At 38.3% G+C, this 21,515-nt stretch overlaps 1 non-coding gene across 1 annotated transcript; it reads right to left on the bottom strand.

Annotated features, from left to right (window-relative positions):
* Positions 1-19,922: 19,922 nt before the first annotated feature.
* On the bottom strand, positions 19,923-20,029 carry LOC111914778 (small nucleolar RNA R71). The gene has a single exon (XR_002857936.2). It is a non-coding gene; the product is annotated as a small nucleolar RNA R71 (small nucleolar RNA).
* Between the last annotated feature and the right edge of the window lie 1,486 nt (positions 20,030-21,515).

Raw genomic sequence — 21,515 nt, 5'->3', positions numbered from 1 at the left:
TTGGTCAAAATGACAATTTAGGTCCTTTAAGGGTGTAAGTCCCAAATCTACTTGTGTATAAATCAGATCCGTTTGATGGTGCCGAATCCCAATCAAACGGATGATGCCAGATCAAAATTAGAAGAGAATGAGAAGAATAATAGGTGAATCTATGATGTATTCAATGAATAGAATGATGCTAAATACACATAGTTCACACACTAGTTCTTCTCTCTCTAAAACACACCTTGCATTTCACACACTTAAGCTCCTCTCTTCTCTCAGTCGTACACTCCTCACCCACCTAACATCTATTTATATGTATACGGGGAACATAATCCGTAGATGGACTCATGGCCGTGAACAGGTTTACGGCCGTGAACTGGTTTACGGCCATAAACATTTACCTAGCCGTGAACACAACCGCAAATGTGTATTACATTACAGAAAAACCAATTGCCAAGAAAAGCAAAGTATAAATCAATATTTTAGACCGAACAATCTCCCCCTTGGTTTATAGCTTTCTTTTCTAACTAACCCAACAAACTCCCCCTAAAAAGTAGCTGGCTTTTCTTGTCAATCATCATTTGGAGCTTGGCTTCAACATTTATCTTCGATTTCTTCATAACTTCAAGATAAACATGATGAATCTACAATAAATGACTTCATCTTGAGCACTTGGGCTTTTCTTCAGAATTTGGCTTTGAACACATGTTAGGTGTTGAGGCTTCTTGAAAAGATTCTTGAAAGATGGCGCTTTCAGCTTGAGAATATTCAAAGAGAACAATAGACAGATCTAATCTTCTGGATCACTTCAGCATGTACATAGATAGCATCAAATTGATTGAGGAAGCTTCAATGCAATCTGTCATATAAACTTCAAGTGCAGCTTCACCTTGCTTCTGCGGTTGAAGGATTGAAAGTTAAAAGAATAATATTCATTTCTAGTTCCTTAGAATGAAAGTTATTGAATGATCACCGATGCATCTTGAGAAGTAACAGTGACTAAAAAGTCCCTGTGGATCACATAAAGAATCATAAAGACCCTTCTCACCATAGTTGTTCAAGGATAAATCCTTGGCTACGAAAGAGACTTCTCGCAGTATCTGTGTGAATTCGGAGGAACGCATTGCGATTTGTTGAGTATGAGGGACTACCCGTGGCTAGTTTTGATGTTAGCCCCTGTATATCCTTGATCATAGATCTCAATACAGTTATCAAGTTAACGAGTTAACTTGGCCCTTGGCGAGACGTTCCTCGATACCTATTTCCATGTTGGGTGAATCGCCATTGTGCCGTGACAGTTCTTAGGTAAAGAAAGCTGACAAGACCAATCTGACAATTTGTACCGTTTCAGACTTTCAATTCCTTAGATACGACAATTCTTAAAAAAAAAACTTCCTGACTGGCATTTTGTACAATGTCACACCAGGTATGAGCCATTATCCGTCAATTCATGGGTGAAGTCTAGAACATATAAAATGTTCACTGTCAATTCATTAATAAATGGTTTTGGATTTTGGGTTTCACTTAGAGTCATGGTGACAACGACATCTAAGATCATAAAGACAGACCTTTTGGCAACCGTCAGCCGAGTTGTTTTATACTCGTACCTCAAGGGGTACTGGTACGTGGAAATGATTTGATGAAGTAAACTTTAGATATAGGTGAAGAATGGTTGGCTGTTTCACATTGGTCATGGTGAAAATGACCTTTGATCATTAACATTTGATGCGAAGACTCTTATTAAGACTAGTATATGCTCAATATGAAAGAGTTTATCACTTGTATTTGAATCATCCGTCAATTCCTTGTGAAAGTAGTGTGAAGTATAATGACTGTCAATTCCTTTCTACTTTCAGGTTTCTTCTCCTTACTCAGTGATGTGTGTGAAATGCACAAGTTTTAATCCTACTAACTTAGACACAAAATAAACACATGAAGGCAGTGTACCTATCGATTAGTAATATAGTTCAAGCAAGTATGGTATCGAACACAGGGAACGGTAAATAATTAAAATAAATGCTAATATTATCTAAATAAAACAAGTAATAGAAAGCGGGTTTTCTCTATTTTTAAAAGACTAGGAAGTTAAACACTTAACAAACACTCAAACTAAGCAATTAACAGCTAAAGCAAATAACCAATAAACTAAATTCAATAATGAAGAAAACTTCTGTTTAGGGTTTGAGTCATCTATTTCTATGGTTGATTTTATGACAATTAAAATGGATTAATTGGTATTGGCTACCGTTTAGTGTGATTAGGTTCACGTTCGCTATTACTAGTCCTTAGAAAACATACTAATTCAAGCAGTGGCCAATTGATTAAACTAATAGATTTCCTAGTTTATTGATTCGGGTTAAGTAAGACTTGTAGTAAGCTAATCAAATATACTAATTCAATTAACTCCTTGTTGATGGTTCGTCACACAAGCTCACAAATTAACTTACCTATTTTCTAGTTAACACTAGTTTCACGTTCGCTATTCCTAGGCATATAACAATGTTTTCACATAAATCGTATGAGATTAGCAACTAAGAGACGATCATGCAACTTAATTACTGGTTAATTAACAGAAAATAGTTATTGTTAACACATAAGGTTCTTTAACAAGCTTAACAAAACAAAACTCACCAAATTCAATTAATCCAACCACAAAATCAACTCATAGTCATAAATTAATCTACCCTAAACAGAAGATACGAGTTTTAACTCATGATTACAGTAGAAAGTAGCTCAAAAAAGAAATCAATTGATGCAAAAATAGTTTAAGCAAAAGATTAAGTAAAGATTAAACCTAAATTGCCTTTGATCTTCTAAAAATTGGAATCTAAGTTGAAATCTCGAAAACCACAACTTCTAAGAACCCTTTTGGCCTCTAAAAATCGTCCATAGCTTCCCCCATTCCTTAGGGTTCGAATAAGAAGTGTTTCTATATATATATATATATATATATATATATATATATATATATATATATATATATATATATATATAAATGAAAACAGGGGCGACTCGGCGAGTCCAGTGACCTACTCGACGAGTCCATTACTTAAAATCCCGTGTATGACAAGTTAGCGTCAAGAAGCATGAAACTTCTGACCAACTCGTCAAGTTGAGGACCAACTCATTGAGTCCTTTTGGAATCAACATTTTCTCAAAACACGAAAGTCATCCGAAATTATGTCTAGTTTTTAGAACATTGTGATCCTCTCCTTTCTTCCTTCCCCGCAAAGGACACATACTCTCACTTAAAGTCCTCAGTGTTGTACAGTTGAGAGATGTCCTCTATCATGTCCCTGGAATAGCCACTATCAACAAACTAAACTCTGATGATATGCCTCCATAGTTGTTCCGACACAGAGCGGGATCAGTTGGTCTTTGGAACCCAGACCATTTTGAAACTGGGTCGACCCTTGTCATCAACGCAAGGTACCCTCTGCCATGACATATCCTGTTTATCACAAACAGAAGATGAAGAAATATTAGACGCATTAGATGATTTGGGAGATTAAACGTTTGGTACCCATCTGTAGTCAGGTTTAACCCATTTCTTGTTGGATCGGATGGGTGCCTCGGTACTTGCTTTTGAACTTGAAGTCAACCGTTGAGACGATTTTGACCTAACCGGTCTTTGTTTCACTGGAGCATCTCTTGGATTGGACTTCTTGCCCAACATTCCCTTCTTGCCCTTGGGATTTTGATTCTTGGCCTTGTGGGTTTGATTCTTGGCCTTCTGGGCATTCCAGTCACAATTTCGCAATTGTGATCTCGAATGATTTCCATTGGAGTATCTCCCTTTTGGCACATTTTGCCATCCTTGTGTGTAGTAAGGAACGTATGCGCGATTAGAACAATTTATGGCAATGTCTCCAGGTGTTCCACAATGAAAGCAAGTCTGCTTTTTCAGGTAGGAGTTGTTTCTTCCTGCCCCTGGTGGCGTGCCTTTGCCTTGTCTCTTGTTGTTCCCACATGCACGCATACAACAAGTCGTCGGTTTCGCTTGTTTTGGTGGCCTGTATTTCTCAACAGCAGGTTTGTTAGGAGTAATAGAATTAGAAGCAACATATTCAGAGTTCAAGGAGTCATTGGTTTGTTCAATAGTGTTCTCCTTGTTCTCATCTTCTGCTACTTTACCTGCACGGGAAGTAGAAACATCAGTATTCTTCACCTCAACACCCTCAGTTGGCCCTGATTGTTCGGTCTTGACTGGAGCTAGTTTAGGGAGTGGGCCAAACTGAGTAGGTGTCTCTTCCTCATTGGTTTCAAGGAGTGGGTTATAGTTGTCGTTAAAGGGAGGTGGTACACTATGATACCCAAGACCCTTGTTTTGATTATCTTTGAATTTTAATAGTTTTTCAATCATTGATGCAACTACCTCACTTGACACATCATATTTTCTGAAATTAAAATCTGCATTTTCAAAAAAAATTTAGTGTGTCAAGCTCGGCAGTCACAGAGGCAAGTTGTTTCTTAATGAAATTGTAATTTTCACACTTGTTGCTGTAATCTTCATGCGATTCCTAAAATTGCTAGTCTCGGCCTCTAATTTCTCTTTTAATTGTCTCTTGTCTTTCTTAAGTTCATATTTCTCATATTTTAGGTCCTCGTTCTCTCGTTTTATCAACTCAATGTGTTCACATAAAAATTTAATTGTTTTAATGCAAGTTTGAGAACAAGAAACTTTATTGACCGGAATGTTTGAGGAACTCATTGTTTACAAAAAATGCCCTTTGACATGAAACCTCAAAAGTCAACCTTAAAAGTCAAATTTAAAAAAAATCAAAATTAAAAGTCAAACTTCAAAGTCAAACCAAAAAGCTAAATTTGAAATTTTGAAAGTTAAACGAGAAAGTCAGAGCTTAAAGTCAAAGGTCAAACTTGAAGGTCAAAATTAATTTTTAAGGTCAAAAGTCAAAAATTAAAAACTAAAATATATATTTTTATGAAAATGGATTTTGAAAATTAAAATTAAAAAAAATGAATTTTGGGCAAAAAGTGTGAAATTTGCGAAAATAGGAACCGGAAACGACCCTTTTGAATTAAATTTGGAAGGAGTGTAGCATCTAGCAAGTCAGATCAACTGTTAAAGCAGAGGGAAGGAAGAAGCAAGGGACCAGGGTTCGGAACCTGGCAACCCTAATTTCAATTTGAATATTTGTTGCTGCGAGGCTATATGACTCAAAAGAGGGAGATGTTAAACATCTTGCAATCTAGATAAACTGGTAAGATGTGTGGTTGATCAATCAAGGGACCCGGGTTCGATCCCTCTCGACCCCTATCTTTTTAATAAGAGGACCGCACACCTGCTGAGTTGAGAACTAGGACCACAAACCACCGACCGTGAACTCCTAGCCGTAAACGCGGGTCTACGGTCGTACGCCCTTCAGAGGCCATAAATACTGCTTCAGATACGAACAAAAACAATGTTTTTCACTCTTTTTGCTCCAAAACTCAATCCAAAATTCACTTTTATCAAATATGAAAAGAACAAACCCCCCTTATTTTTCAAAGATCTATCAAAAAACGCAAAAATCCTTCAAAAATAAGATCAAATAAGCTCCAAGTCTGACAAAATTGATTGATACAATCCAAGCTCTGATACCACTTGTAAGTCCCAAATCTGCTTGTGTATCAATCAGATCCGTTTGATGGTGCGGAATCCCAATTAAACGGATGACGCCAGATCAAAAGAGAAGAGAAGAAGAATAAGAAGAAGAATATGAATCTATGATGTATTCTAGATTGGAATGATGAACAATACACAAGATTCATACACTTGCACCTTCTCCCCTTTCTCTCTCTAGAACACCTTAGAATACACACACTTAAGCTCCTCTAGCCGTTTTTCCGTCCACCCTCTATGACTCACTAACACACTATATATATGGAACAACCAGCCATGAACAGGTTCACGGCAGTGAACACCACCTGGCCATGAACACATCCAGCCACAAATACTACATGGATCGTAAACTATTAAAGCCTAGAAAATGTAAGTATAAACCATATTTTTTGACCCAACAAACTTGTAACAACCTAAATTTCAAATAAAATTTTTCATTTTTAGTAGTGAAATTATTTTCATAAAACATAGCATTCCAATCACATTTTTTTCAAAAATCCATAACATCAGATAAATTATTCAAAACATCAGAGTGTCCCAACTAAAATGTCAGAGAGTGCACGTTGCGCCATCATGTCGTGCCCTTACCCTTAGATCCTGAAGTACCGGAAACAACCAACAAACTGTAAGCTAATGCTTAGTGAGTTCCCCATAACATACCCCACATAAAACCACATAATCACATAACCATATGAACTGCATAGATACAACATAAGTCATGCATACAAACATATAAGGATGTCATGGACTCCCTCCAGGGTCTTACTCCAGGATGTCGTGGGCTCCCCCTAGGGTCTTATACCTACGTGCCATGGGCTCCCCCACATGGTCTTTAACTGGAATGCCATCAGCTCCCCCACATGGTCTGACATCCAGCTGCTACGGGCTCCCACTGGGGTCTTCGCATATCTAACTAACAAGGTACTAACACATTCACATACACGCATACTAGGCATATCCATAATGACTCCATAATAATCATCACAACTAACTGAATGGGTTGGCCTTGGTGCCTTCGACCCATTTGTATGGTGAGGAGACTCACCATTCAAGAAATGTTGAACTGATAAGGCCAAACCCCAACTCACAGCTCCGAACTCAACTGCCTACAACCATGATGTGACCAACTTATTCAAAATCTCGAAATACCAAAGATACCGTTAATATCAAACTTGGTCAACCATGCTCAAATTCAACAGTCGTGGTCAACAGTCCATGTTGACCCAACTCGTCGAGTGCATTTCCTGACTTGTTGAGTTCCTTCAGTCCTTAGAAAACTAGGAAAAACCCTAGTCAACTTGCTGAGTTGACAGGACAACTCGTCGAGTTCGCATAGTGTCCAAAGGATCGGGGAAACCTGAGTCAACTCACCAAGTTGGCAGGGCAGCTCATCGAGTTTTCCTAGTCTTAACACATTTAACCACTTTTCCAGCGAGTCCAAAGCCCCAAACTATAGATCTGAGCCCCTATGGTGAAGATACCACATAAAGTTGCTAACTTTACATCCATGCATGGCATTAAGGGGGCTAAAATACTCCAACACAACTTATTAAGGGATTTAGGGCATGAAGAAAGGACAAGACTTAATAAAGATGGCAACTTTATGTCCATGGAGGCCCTACGATGTCTAGATCTGAAGTCATAGCTTAAAGACATGCTCAAATCTAAGAATGACCCAAGAATAAGTTGAAATTGACACTAAATCCTCTAATAGGGAGATATAGCAAATGAATGATCAAGGTATCAACTTTATACCTCAATATGGCTACCTCAACAGAGAAGACACTGAATTTGTAGCCTTTGCCTTCAGTTATGCACCTCCTACTTCAAGCCTCTTCAAACAAACACTAAAAATGCACCCTTTAAGCTCTTACACACTCACAATGGTAGGAAAAGCACGAACTAGGGTTTCTCGAGACAAAGGGGCGATAAGGGAGGCTAACACTGAGGCTTAAGGCTTTTAAATAAGGTGCAAACCCTAAAAATAAGGGTTTTCCTTTCCAGCGTCTACTGGTCGAGTTGGGGCTCCCAAACTCATCGAGTTGAGTCCTTAATCCCGCTTCCAAATGAATCCCAACACGATGAGTTGGATCTCCCCATCTCGTCGATTTCCAGCCCAAAACCCTAAAATGTTGAAAAATAAATAATAACTAGACCAAGTGTTACAAATCTCCCCCACTTGAACTAGACTTCGTCCTTGAACTCTGCTGATGGAAAAAGGTCCTGATAATGCTTCCTCATCTCATCCTCTAGCTCCCAGGTCCATTTGCAGCCTCTTCGGTGCTGCCATTGCACCTTAACTAGCCTCACTTCCTCTTTCCGTAGGGATTTCGTTTTCCGATCTAAAATCGCTATTGCTTTCTCCACATAAATTGAGGCTCTCATCAACTTGAATATCATCCAATGAAATGATTGTGGCCTCATCAGCTACACACTTCTGAAGCTGGGACACGTGGAAGTGGTTATGGATCTGGCTAAGCTCGACCGGTAGATCCAAACAGTAAGCCACCTTGCACACCTGGGCATAAATCCTGAACGAACCAAAAAGTCAGAGCCCTAACTTGCCCCTCTTCCGAAACTTGATGACATCATTCTTGTGGTGACACTTTGAGGAAAATGAAGACTCCCACCTGGAACTCGAGATCTGAGCGATGCCGATCAACATAACTTTTCTGATAGCTCTTCGCAACTCGCAGCCTATCGCGCACCTGTTGGATCAACTCGATATTATTGAGCACCACCTCGGTGCTTCCCATGACTCGGTACCCTACTTTGCCCCAATATACAGGATTCCTGCACCTCCGTCCATACAACCTCTCAAACAGAGGTCAGTCAATACTAGCATGATAACTATTGTTATATGAAAACTCTGCTAGTGGGAGGTATGTATCCCAACTCCCTCCAAAATCCAATATGCAAGCTCGAAGCATATCCTCGAGCGTTTGAATCGTCCGCTCGCTCTTACCATCGGTCTCAGGGTGCTAAGCAGTGTTGAAATGTAATTGGGTGCCCAATTCTTCATGGAACATCCTCCAAAACCTAGAGGTGAATCGGACATCGCGGTCCAGGACCACGGATACCAGCACTCTGTGCCTGACCACCACCTCTCGCACATAGATATCTGCTAATTTCTCAGCAGAGATACTCTTGGAGATCGGAATAAATCGTCAGCCTGTCTACAATGACCCAAATGGAAATCACATCCCTCGTCATCCTCGGTAATTTCATAATGAAGTCCATGGTGATATCTTCTCATTTCCACATGGGAATGGGTAGCAGTTGAACCTTGTCGTGAGGAACTTTTAAAACTACTATTCATTTATGGAAAATATTGGATTTTCTAGAAACAAACTCAGTTACTTTATACAAAAAGGCATACTATTCTTATACAAAAACGCTTATGAACTCACCAATTTAATTGTTGACACTCTTTCCAAAACTGCTTGTATTTCTCAAGGATTCAGTAATATAGGTAAACAACAGATTTTGGGGAAGGGATGCTTAGATGTCAATTCCAAAACTTATTATATCATCATAATGTAATTTATTTTGAAACATGTATTACAAGCAACAATGTAACTTCTTAAATTATATTTATGGTGGTTGTGTTTGATTTCTTTACTATTTAGTCAAGTGTTATGATACTACATGAAGTTATCTGCCCTCGAACGATTCCGCCGTTCTGGTTTGGGGGTGTGACAGATACCGCACACACTACCAGTTCCCTGGTTTCATCTCAGCCCTTCTTGGTTCGAGTACGGATCCTTTGCTCTTAGTAGTATGGGCCCCTACTACCTTCCACATCTATCCGTACTTTCCTCAAGGATTGCCTCGACTCCACCAAGTCCCCTACTACTACTAGTACTGCTCCCAGTACTACTCTCATCCTAGGCTTGCCCTAGGGTAACCTCCAACCCGCACCCAGTCCTCAGCTACTGAAGGTATCCTTGTAAAGCCAATTAGCCATTACCTGAATACCATCACATGTGATGAGGCTCAGATAATCCTTCGAGTAAATGACTTGTCCGTACAACAGTTAGACTCATACGAGAGTTGCGCAATAGGGCCAAATCCAGCACTATGAGATTATTCAACCCTAATCACATGTGACTTGACGTATTCACTTAATGGCTAAATCCCATCACTCAAAGTCCCACAAAGCACAAAGCAAGTAGCATTCAGAAAAGAAAAAAAAAGTCTATCCACATAATCCAATCATACTGTTCTATCCCCTACTCATCTGTACATGCAATTCAAAGGCTCATACAATCAGGCATAACCTAAACAGGCTATCCTATCACTGACTGATCAGTACTAGCATGCAAGTCTACAAGCACATACAATAGGCATATAAGGCATCTCTTCCTAGATCCTTAGCTCTACTCTAGCATGCAGTTCTCGTATTCATAACATAACATAACATAAACTTGTATGGGTAATTTGGGAGTACTTACTTGAGCTCGGCTGATTGCATGCACCACACCCTTTTCTCTTTTCAAAGTTTTTTTTAGCTTTTTCTAAAACCTTTTTTCTTTTCTCAAAATCCTTTTATAACATGGTTTTTCTTTTGAAAATTTATACCACATCCTTAGTTTGAGTTTAGACACACCCGAAAGTGTGCCCGAATCCCTCAGACCAAGGCTCTGATACCAACTTGAAACATCCCAAAAATACAAGCCATAAAATTTCATTTTTTTAAACCATTTAACAAACATAATGTTATCACCATAAAATAAAAACATCAACCATGTATCTCAAAATCTGTCAATATATAGCTGTCTCATATAAAAATATCAGAGTAAGCTCTCAGGCTAATAAAATAGTGGTGTGTGCAATACCATCAACCCGAGCCCTTCCCTATGCTAGCTAAAGTACCTGAAACGAAAACTAAAAACTGTAAGCATGAAGCTTAGTGAGCTCCCCAAAACTACCACATACCATACAAAGTACGTATGCCAAATTACTTAACTCTAGGACTACTCCCAAATGCATCGGGATGAATCCCGGCATCGGACTCCTGTCCGGCATCAGGCTCACCCCGACATTCGACCGCATCGAGCATCGGGCTCACCCCGACATCGGGCTTACCCTGGTACATACATAACATAATCACATAATCTGCTTCGGGCTTACCCTGACATCGGATCGAATCCCAGAACAAATAACATATAACACATAAACTGACATACATCGGGCTTGCTCCGAAATACATAATACATGGCATAATGACTAACATACATTGGGCTTGCCCCGAAATACATAATACATGGCATAATGTCTAACATACATCAGGCTTGCCCCGGCATCGGGCTTACCCTAGAACACTTAACACATAACATATAACATATCACATATACTGTATCAGGCTTGCCCGACATCAGACCGAAGCCCAGAACATATAATACCTAACACATAAACATGCATGAATCACAAAGATATCAAGCATACATAACTACTTCTCGGGAACGCCCCGGCATCGGACCGCAGTCCGGTAACATATAAACTGCATCAGGCTAACCCCGGCATACTCTACTACTTAAACGGGCCGGCATTTGTGCCTTAGACCCGTTCCTACTATAAGGAAACCCACCTCTCAAACTGGATGCTGAAAACTCGGTCGATGGTATCTCTCTCAACTGCTCCAACAACTCCCCGACTATTATGACCAAAATAAACACTTAGTCAAAAACTGAGAATCCATTTAAGGGTAAAATGACTATTTTACCCCTTTGATCTAAATTAGACCATGATCGAGACCCAATCCTTTTATAGTGTTTCCAAACTCACTAAGGCCTATTAAAGTCCTCCAATGGCCCAATTTTCTAAATTGGGCCCAACTCCTCAAATGGGCATTCCACCGAAGTGCAAACTAGTCCTTGGCCCTTAACTGTCTCCTAGTGGCCCATCATGGCCCAACATCTGCTAAGCCTATGGATTGGCCCAAACCGAGGCCCAATAACGCGAAGTCCAGAATATGAGTGTATGTTGCGTGTACAGCTTGCATGCACGTACTGGCGTGTACGCCTAGCGTACTGTCCTGTTAAGCCATTTTCTTCAAACCTCTTAAACCCTTAATACACTATGTCCAAACTACATATATGAGTCCAATAACCCTTCTTAATACATAAAGTTGATCACTTGGTGGCTTGCACCTCTCCAAATGAGATCAAACTTGTAAAAATAACAAATATCTTCATGGAAATGGCTAGATCTCTTGCATGGATGCAAATAGGCCTTAAAGATTGCAACTTGACTGCTCAAGGGACTCAAATAGCTCCATGGGTGCCAACCCTACGTCTAGAAACAGATTTACACCATAAAAATCCATTCTTGAAACCAAAAAGGGACAATATCCATGAGGACCTAGATCTATGATGTAGAAACAACAATATGAGAACTTTATACCTTTAATAGGCTGTAAATGATGTAAAACCTTTGGATCTACAAGTTCTCTTCAATCTCTTGCTTCTTCTCTAAACACGTTCTTCTTCAAAAGCACCAAAATACTCCTCTAATGGCCATCCAAGCTCCAAAATCACTCAAATGAGGGCTAAGGGTCGATTTATAGGGTATAGAGGGTGGAGGTTGAAGATATTAGGGTTAGGTTTTGAGATAATGAGCTTAAATAGGGTCCCAGACCCTAAAATAGGGTCCGTTGGTGTATGCCCAGGGTACATATGGTACGCCCAGCGTACTCCGAAGAACATTCACGACTATCCTGGTCAGTATGCCCAGCATACTGCCTTCTTCACTAGTACGCCCATCGTACTCTTTGTGTACGCCCAGCGTACTCGGCTAAGCCTGAAACCACTAAACTTCCGAAGGCCATAACTTCTTTGTTATAAATCCGTTTTCGACGATCCTTATATCCACGAAAAGGTAATGAGAAGCCCTATACTTCTATCAACTCATATCTTCTTTAAGACCTTCCGAAAAAAAGTCCATTTTCCACAAAAGCCCAAACTGACACTTTACCGAAATATCCCTAGGCTCCAAAACACAAACCAAACGTCTGGATCACTTCTAATACATCACTCGCACCCAAAATGGACTAGATCTTACCCTTTTCAAAATCCATAATCCTTATGATGATCGGTCTTCGGGCCACAGCCTTAGACTAGGAGTCAATTCAGAACAGGGCGTTACATTTTGGAACTCAAACGTTTTTTATGGAGTTATAAATTCTGTCATCAAGTTAGGAACTCAAAAGATTGTAAAGAATTACAAAAATTGTCCTCAAGTTTTGAAAGTTGAAAATTCACATTTATGGAATATTGAAAAGTTTTCAAAAGGTGCAACTCTTAGGTTCATAACTTAAAAATTAATTAAATAGTTTTTAATTTTGAATTTTTATATTTAGAACCTTCATGCTTTGACTAGTTCAAATTACACCTTTATGGATTTCATTTAATTAATTGAAGTGTTTAATTAAAGGAGATTAATAAATCCATAATCACGTGGTTCAAGTTTAATTAAATTAAGATTATATTTTAATTAATAGATTAAACCACATAATTAATAGATTAAACCACAAAGTATTTTAAAAGTTTAAAATACACCCTTATACTATATAAAATTTAAAGTTTAATATATTATATATGTATAAGTAAAAGGTCAGTCTTGCCGTTAGTAGGCCTTATTTACGTAGCCGGTCTATAAGGGGGTATAAGGTTACTGCCTATAAAATGGTGGTTTAATGGGTGTCCACTCTCACTCACCACTTCCTTGACTGGTGGAGGGTCGTTAGCCGAACGGGTAGGATAAGACACTAAACCCTCATTAATAGTATAATTAATTATAAAGTAACTAAACCCTTATAAATTCTCAATCTTAGTTACTTTAGGAAAAATGTGAGTTTGGTACTAATCCATGAAATTGCACTTTGCACCTTGCCAAGACGTTATTGGAGCGAGTGTGGTTAACCATCACACTAACATGGACTAGTAAGGGTGGCAATGGGTAACTCATAGTTTGTCATGGTTCAATGGAGCGTGTGTGGTTAACCGGTACATTGATTAGGTGATAAATGAATTTAAGAGTACCAAGCTAATTTGCATGGTTATTCACACCTTATTTGTGATCCTCGGCATCCCAGTGACAAACTTGAAGGGCATAATTGAGATTAAACATGACATTGAAAAGTTCAATGAATATCAAAGTATCTAGGAGTTCCATTTAAAACCTAATTCGTTTAAAATCTCGTTTTCATGGTGGAATTGGTAAATCGTCATTTACCTACCGACAAATAGTTTGCAATTGGATTACAGCATCCCTCTTCCGAATTGTAAATTATTGTGTCAGGTCCTAGCCTTAATATTTCATTTGGGTGTTATATTAAGGACTTAAATCAACTAAAATTGAATTTCTCCCTTGTAGATGTCTAGTTCTAACAATTATGGTCTTCCTGAATCTTTTGGAAAAAGTTGTCTTCATGAAGATGATGTTCCCAGAAATCATACTTCACTTCCTCCACCTCTTCCAATATTTCTCCCTAACCCACATGTTCGAAGACTTGAAAAGTTCAAGGTCACTCTAACCCTATTGGCAAGCAAACACCAAAATGGAAGGTATGTGTGTGCACGTCTTGGAGATGAAGTCACACATTAACAGGTTGGGAATGTTAGGAGTCGTTTTGTCGAGGAAGTTGGTTGTTGAATTGGTTTTTCAGTCGCTTCTCGAATCGTATAGTCAGTTTGTTAAAGACTACTATATGACAGGCCGCGACGTGACCCTTATTGATCTTACATATTTGCTAATTACTGTTAAATCAGAAATGATTTGGTGCACTGGTCAAGCAAATTTTATTGGAAGATCTACCTCCCAAACTTCCATGGATACTGACAATGGAAACATTGGACCTCCAGAAAAGTCTTCTCTTCCCAATGGAAAGGGATCAACCACGGTAAAACCATTTGACATGTGTGCCATTCTAAAAGAATCTGTTTCCTTTTATTGCCAAGAGAAGGGGCATTGGTTGCGAAGCTGCCATATCTACCTGAAGGACCACAAGGATGGTAAAGTCAAAATGTTTGACTCTGCTTTAGGTAATTCCACTATCTAACTCTATTAAGTTCCTATTTGGAGATTCTTAATGCATGATGTAATGTAATTACATTTTGATGTTTTGTAGGATCGAAGAAGAGAAAGGAAGCTTAAAGGAAGAGTAAGTTGAATCTGATCGCGAAGAGATGGATTTTTTGTAATGTCGTGATTTTTACCAAATTTGTTTTTCTTTTTAAAACATTTATTTTATAGAATACGTTAGCGGAAGACTTAGTTTTTCTTATCAAAACATTTTCAAAACCACAACATTACTTCAAAAATTCGAACATAATTCCAAATCATTAATCTGTAAACAAAAGTATTTTTAAAGTAAATAATAAAAAACATGTCCAAGAGTGGTATCGCTAATATAAATCTACTACTCATAGGAACACCTCTCACCAAGGTCAATCTTCTAAACTGCTTGTACCAATCATAAGACACGAAAGAGAAAAGATATAAGTGTCAGCCCCTGCTAAGTGAGTTCATAAAGTTGCATATAAAACATACAAACACCAAATGGGTCAATCATTCATCTTACGATGTAGCATAAAAAAATGATCGACAAATACCACTTAGAAAACAACCGCATATCATAATTATTCAACCGCATACATGCATATATGTTTAATCACAATTCTACCACATAACATATATGATCAACCAAATACCACATAAGCAACCGCATAAAACATATAAATAATCACACTTCACATTTAAGCAACCTTTAACTGTTCAACCTTTTATTAATAAGCAACCTTTGATATATATTTAACCTTTTAATATGCAACTAACCTTTTGTTACATGTTCAACCTTTTGTTAATAATCAACCTTTGTTATATATTCAACCTTTCAATATGAAACCAATCGTTTGTTACATGTTCAACCTTTTATTATATCTATCCAACCGATTGATAGAAAAGTGTCTCTTAGTGCTACCTAACCCAAGAGAAACAGCCTGTTCACTACTTGTGTGCACGGTCAGCCGAATGCTCTAAGTGGCTCATGACTTCCACTTAAAACACCAACCCCGTGACTCCACTTTCGCTACTCCGACTTTGCAAAGTACAAGTACCCCACAGTGTCGTTCAGGATCGGTACAAACGGTGCCAATTCCACCGATACACCTCCCGATTCCCACGTGATGTTTGCGCTGGCCGCAAACGAGGGACCAACATCACTCCATCCCACGAACATCGAAGTGCCCGCAAACCATGTGTCACATGGTCATCTAGAAAGACCGGCAACTAATCACCGTTGTGGCTATAGCTCTTCCTATAGGTACTCTTTCAACCTAGCAGGCACCCTCAATGATCCGGATCAAGTTTTAGGCAAAGATCATGAACTACCCAAACCATCTACGCATAACCCCGTAATGTCATTTATAAATTAAGCAAGTCATATAATGCATACCATATGAATGTGTATTAAACATGCAATGTATTCTTAACCAGCACATCAAAACATAACCATACATCATATTTCAAGCAACTTAAGCTAGCATGTCATATACATCAAGTACATCAAAGTGTAAGCAACATAGCAATTACGTCATATCATGGCATTAGCACAGAGCATATATTAGCATCACAAATATCATATCATCATCAAGCACAAGTAATGACATGATCATCCTAAAGTGAATCAAATCACCATCTACGGATTGCACGTTTCAATAATGCAACCTTAATGAATTAAAACTATGAACTCACCTTGACCTTTTCGTCTTTGATATCGCTTCAACACATAACTTTGTAGGTCCGTAATTCAATAAATACCTCGACCTTCGACACATGAATTTATATTTCCCTGCCATCCCATAAACTCTATACACCGTCAAAGCCCGTAAACATAATAGTAGTAACATTTAGGTTAAGCTTTAGCTAAGTAAGTTATGATTTAATAACCTTAATTTAAACCATATAGTGGTAATTAAAATATATAAAAATATATCGTAAGCTTTTTTTTCCTACTAGTAACTTTATAATGCGTATATCGTCTTTTAGGATTCACCATTTTAATTACTTCATATTATACCATTATTTAATTAATAACCTACAATGAGATTTTTGAATTGATTCAAAGCATAACCAAGTTCATGCATTACGTCCACTTATAAGAAATGACGTCCACTTATAAGAAATTGCTTTTAGGTTATATTAACTTTACATATAACTTCTAATAATAAGCAAATTAAATACTTTGGCTTGCTTACCTGAACCGTCAATATAATACCAACAATGACAGAGATCTACACAGGCTAATTACCAGTACTCTACCGAACATGAACAAAACTCCATAAAATCACGTCCATGCCTTTACAATAATATTCACGATCAGAACCTTATTGATATTTATAGCTCTCTTCTTCCAACTACTCTGTGTCTTCCTATTTCCAATAGATTGCGGTGGCTGATCTTCAACGTTGGTAGTTTTCTGCAACGAGATCCACTACCGGTGCATGGCCGGAAACACTTCAAACTGCTGCCTTAAGAGGCTTTTGCTGGAACCCTAGTCGCTTGCCGGAATCTTTGTCGGGAAATTTCCTTCATAGCCGTAACTCTTAGTCCCCTCCCGGATTCTTCTTTCCACCGCCTCCCATGATTGATTCACAAAGATGGTGTTGATCGGACTTGTGTCTATTCGCCGGAAAATCTGTACCTCGCCGGAAGACGCACACAACTGCCATCATCCTCCTCTCTAATGTCGCATGAAAATTAGGAGTGTAGATCACCTCACCCTAATCATACGATTTATTTATTTATGTATATATGTGCGTCCAAGGGGCCTTCACACCATGTGTAGTAACTACAATACCGACGGTTATGTTATTTGTGCCATGAAACGTTATTTGAATTAATATTCGATTGAATTGGTTTTAGAAAGCTATTTATACTTTTGTTCACAAACAACCCTTTCCCTTGGTTTGAATTTTTTCATAACCCTCACATTTTATTACATATTATTATTAAAATTTAGTCATATATATTATATATAGTTTCCACATTAACAACTTAAGCCCTCAAACTTTTATTAATTTGATTAATACGTGTCTCATAAATTAATCTGATATGGGCTTATTTAGTCATAAAAATCATTCATTATTTTATTAATTATTGTTGATTTTATATCATTTGATGGACAAAAGGTACTTAATTAGCTTAATATTTCAATTTCAGCAATAAAAGACATGTTTGGATGAAAAAGGAAGAGGATTGAGTGATTGGAAGCTTGGAGATCAAGGATTAAAGGAAAAAAGCTAAATAAAAGAAGAAACTCAACGAGTTTTTAGCATAAACTCGACGAGTTTATTAGAATATTCTAGATTTAAGGATGTCTTGTCGTACACGCTGAACGCGTGAATTATTAAAGAAACTCGTCGAGTTATTCTCAAAAACTCGACGAGTTGGGTCGATTTTTGGAAACTATAAATAGATAACTTATAGGCCCGAAAACCTAACTTTTGCTGGAGGCTAGCTGCGACTTTTGAAGATCAGAAGGGTTCTTGGAGCTGCTATTTTCGAGATTTCAACATAAGAGACAATTTCAAAGAGAATCAAAGGCAAATAATCATTCTTCTTTTCTTAATCTTTGTTTTGAACCATGTTTAAATCATTAGATTTTGATTTTAGGTTATTACTTGCTGTAGATATGAGCTAAAATCTTTTTACTTCTGTTTGGATGAGATAATCTTATGAACATGGTTTGATTGAGTAGTTGAATTGATATTAATTTGGTTATTCATCTTGTTAAGCTTATTAACGATCCTTATGTATTGATGATAAATGTTTTTAGTTAACAAATAAGTGATTGAGTTGCATGAATATCTTCTTGATTATTTGATTCATATAGTTTTATGAATATAAGATTGTATGCCTAGGAATAGTAAATATGAAACTAGGGTTAACTATAAAATATGTAAATCAATGTGTGAGCATGTGTGATGAACAACCATACATGAATTGATTGAATTAAACCAATTTGATTAATTATTATTATAAGTCTTACTTGATATGAACTGAACACTAGGAAACTTGTTAATTTAATCACTTGATCACTGTTTGAATTAACTTGTCTACTAAAGGATGGGTAATAATGAACATGAACCCAATCACATTAGGAATCGGTAACCATTGACATATTAATTCATTGTACCTGCCACGAAATCAACCATAGGAATTAGTGAATCGAATCTAAGCAGAAGTCTCTTTTATCATTGAATCTAGTTGTCCTTTCTTGTTCTTCTTAGTTGTTAATTGTCTTTGTTTGAAAGTTAAGTGATTGATTAAGTTTCTAGTCTTGCAAAACTAGAGAAACCCCCTCTTTTATTAATTGTTTTTAATTAGGTAATACTAGTACTTAATTTGATTGTTACCGTTCCCTGTGTTCGATACCCTACTTGCTTAAACTATACTATTAATCGATAGGTTCACTGCCTTTCGTGTGTTTAATTTGTGTTTGAAGTAATAGGATTAAAACTAGTGCGTTTTACACACATCAAGTTTTTGGCGCCGTTGCCGGAGAACGGTTCTAATAATTATATTGTTTGTTGGTATTATCGATCCTTTGTGTTAGATCTTTCTTGCATAAAGTTACCTGTTTTCAGTTCTTATTGATTTTCTATAGTTTTGCATTAAACTCGTCGAGTTTATTCTTAAAACTCGTCGAGTTTATTCTTCTATTAACAGTTTCGTAAATTCTTCGTTTTTGTTCGTTTTACGCTTGTTTTTCTGTTTTATTTCAGGTTTTTATGACCCGAGGCTCCAGTTCTGCACCAGTACCACCCGTAGACAATCCGGAGTTGATTATTCGCAAACAAAGAGGAAAAGGGATCGAGTCCGACACATCCACGTTTGGTGAAGAAAGCAATTCTGATCAAGGAGATAATATGGCCAACATCGCCAACATACCGATAGGAGATTACAAGAAGCGCATAAGAGATGGTATCGGGTCGGGACTCGTGCAACCTGCAATCCTAGCTACCGCCAATTTTGAGTTGAAGGGTCACATCCTCGCACAACTAAAAGACATTCCATTCCATGGAAAGGAGCACGAAGATGCCTACAAGCATATTGAAAAAGTTATGGACATTGCTGACTATTTCCATATGCCAAATGTGCCCTGCGATACTGTCTTACTACGGATGTTACCGGTTACATTCAAAGGAGCCGCGAAGGAATGGTTGAAATCTTTACCCCTGGATCCATTACAACATCGCAAAAGATGCGCGAGGAGTTCATTGACCAGTTTTGTCCACCTTCTAAGATTGCAAAATTGAAGAAAGCAATTGATAACTTTGAGCAATTTCCTGGAGAATCACTCTATGAGGCGTGGGAAAGATATAAGGGGTTAATAAGAAATTGCCCTCAAAACGACCTAAACGTGCAACAAGAGGTTTCTATCTTTTATGATCGCGTGAACATCACAATCAGGCAATTACTAGACTCCCAAGGACCCCTCACGAAGAAAGCACCAGCTGTCATTAAAACATTGGTGGAAGAATTCTCCAAACATTCAAGAGAATACCATAATCCAAGGAACGATACAGCTAGATGCATGGTTAACTCAGTTTCCGATGACATGGCAGCAATGATGGCCAAACTAGAAAGTATGGATCGTAGGATGACAAAGATGGATCAATCCATCGATGCCATAAGGGTAGGTTGTGACAATTGTAGCAGTCCCCATCTTACTAAGGATTGCGATCTTGATGAGAACGGCAACCGAAAGGCACAAGTTTGTTATTCGAGTGCCGATAGGTTTGATGATGATTGGCGAAAGCCCAAGAAGGATTGGCTCCCCTACGACGAGTACAAGAAGGCAAAGGAGGAGAAGTATAGGCAAAAAGCACGCGAGTTTTATCATAAAGAAGAACCGGCGCAAGAGAAGAAGACGGATCTTGAAGCTATGTTAACTCGATTCGTTAGTGCTTCCGAGAAAAAGCACGACGAATCCGATGCAGCCATTAGAGATCAACAAAAGATGATGAAGGAGCACCAAACCATGATGATGGATCAACAAGCTCATCTCCGGAATCAGCAAGCTTCAATCTTGAATATTGAAAAACAGCTTGGGCAACTTGCCAAGCAATTCAACGAAAGAACACCAAGCGGGCTTCCTAGTGACACGGAAAAAAATCCAAAGGGAACGCATATTAACATAGTGACAACAAGGAGTGGGAAGATAGTCACACCCCTCACTCCAATCCCAAATATAGATCAAAAAGAGGCAAAAGAAAAAGATCAAGAAAATCCGAATTCGCCAACAGTAGACAAAACTCGTCGAGTTCCTGACAGAAACTCGACGAGTTCCGCACCTGATGAGCAAAATAATTCAAAAGCTGAGCCATTTAAGCCACCATTACCATTCCCGGGCCGAGCTCGACAAGAGATGCAGAATGAAGACTACCAGAAGTTCCTGGAGCACATAAAGGCCTTACAAATCAGCATTCCGTTCATCGAAGCAGCCGCGCAAATGCCAAAGTATGCAAAGTTCCTAAAAGAACTTCTAACAAATAGAAAGAAGATGGAGGAAGCATCCAATGTAGTCTTAAATGAGAACTGTTCAGCCGCAATGTTAAACACACTACCAAAGAAAAAAGGTGATACAGGTAGCCTAACCATTCCTTGCCAATTCGGGAATTTAGCCACTAGCTATGCATTGGCTGATTCGGGGGCAAGTGTGAACCTCATGCCATACTCTTTCTTTAAAAAGCTAAACCTTCCAGAACCGAGACCAATCCGATTGGTGATCCACTTAGCAAACAAGACGGTGACATTCCCAAGAGGTATATGTGAAGATTTATTGGTAAAAGTCGATAAGTTTGTCTTTCCGGCAGATTTCATTGTGCTAGATATGGAGGAG

The sequence above is a fragment of the Lactuca sativa genome, chromosome 3 (genome assembly GCF_002870075.4).
Source record: "Lactuca sativa cultivar Salinas chromosome 3, Lsat_Salinas_v11, whole genome shotgun sequence".
Classification (NCBI taxonomy): Eukaryota; Viridiplantae; Streptophyta; class Magnoliopsida; order Asterales; family Asteraceae; genus Lactuca; species Lactuca sativa.
This window is presented reverse-complemented; position numbering and strand designations above follow the sequence as displayed.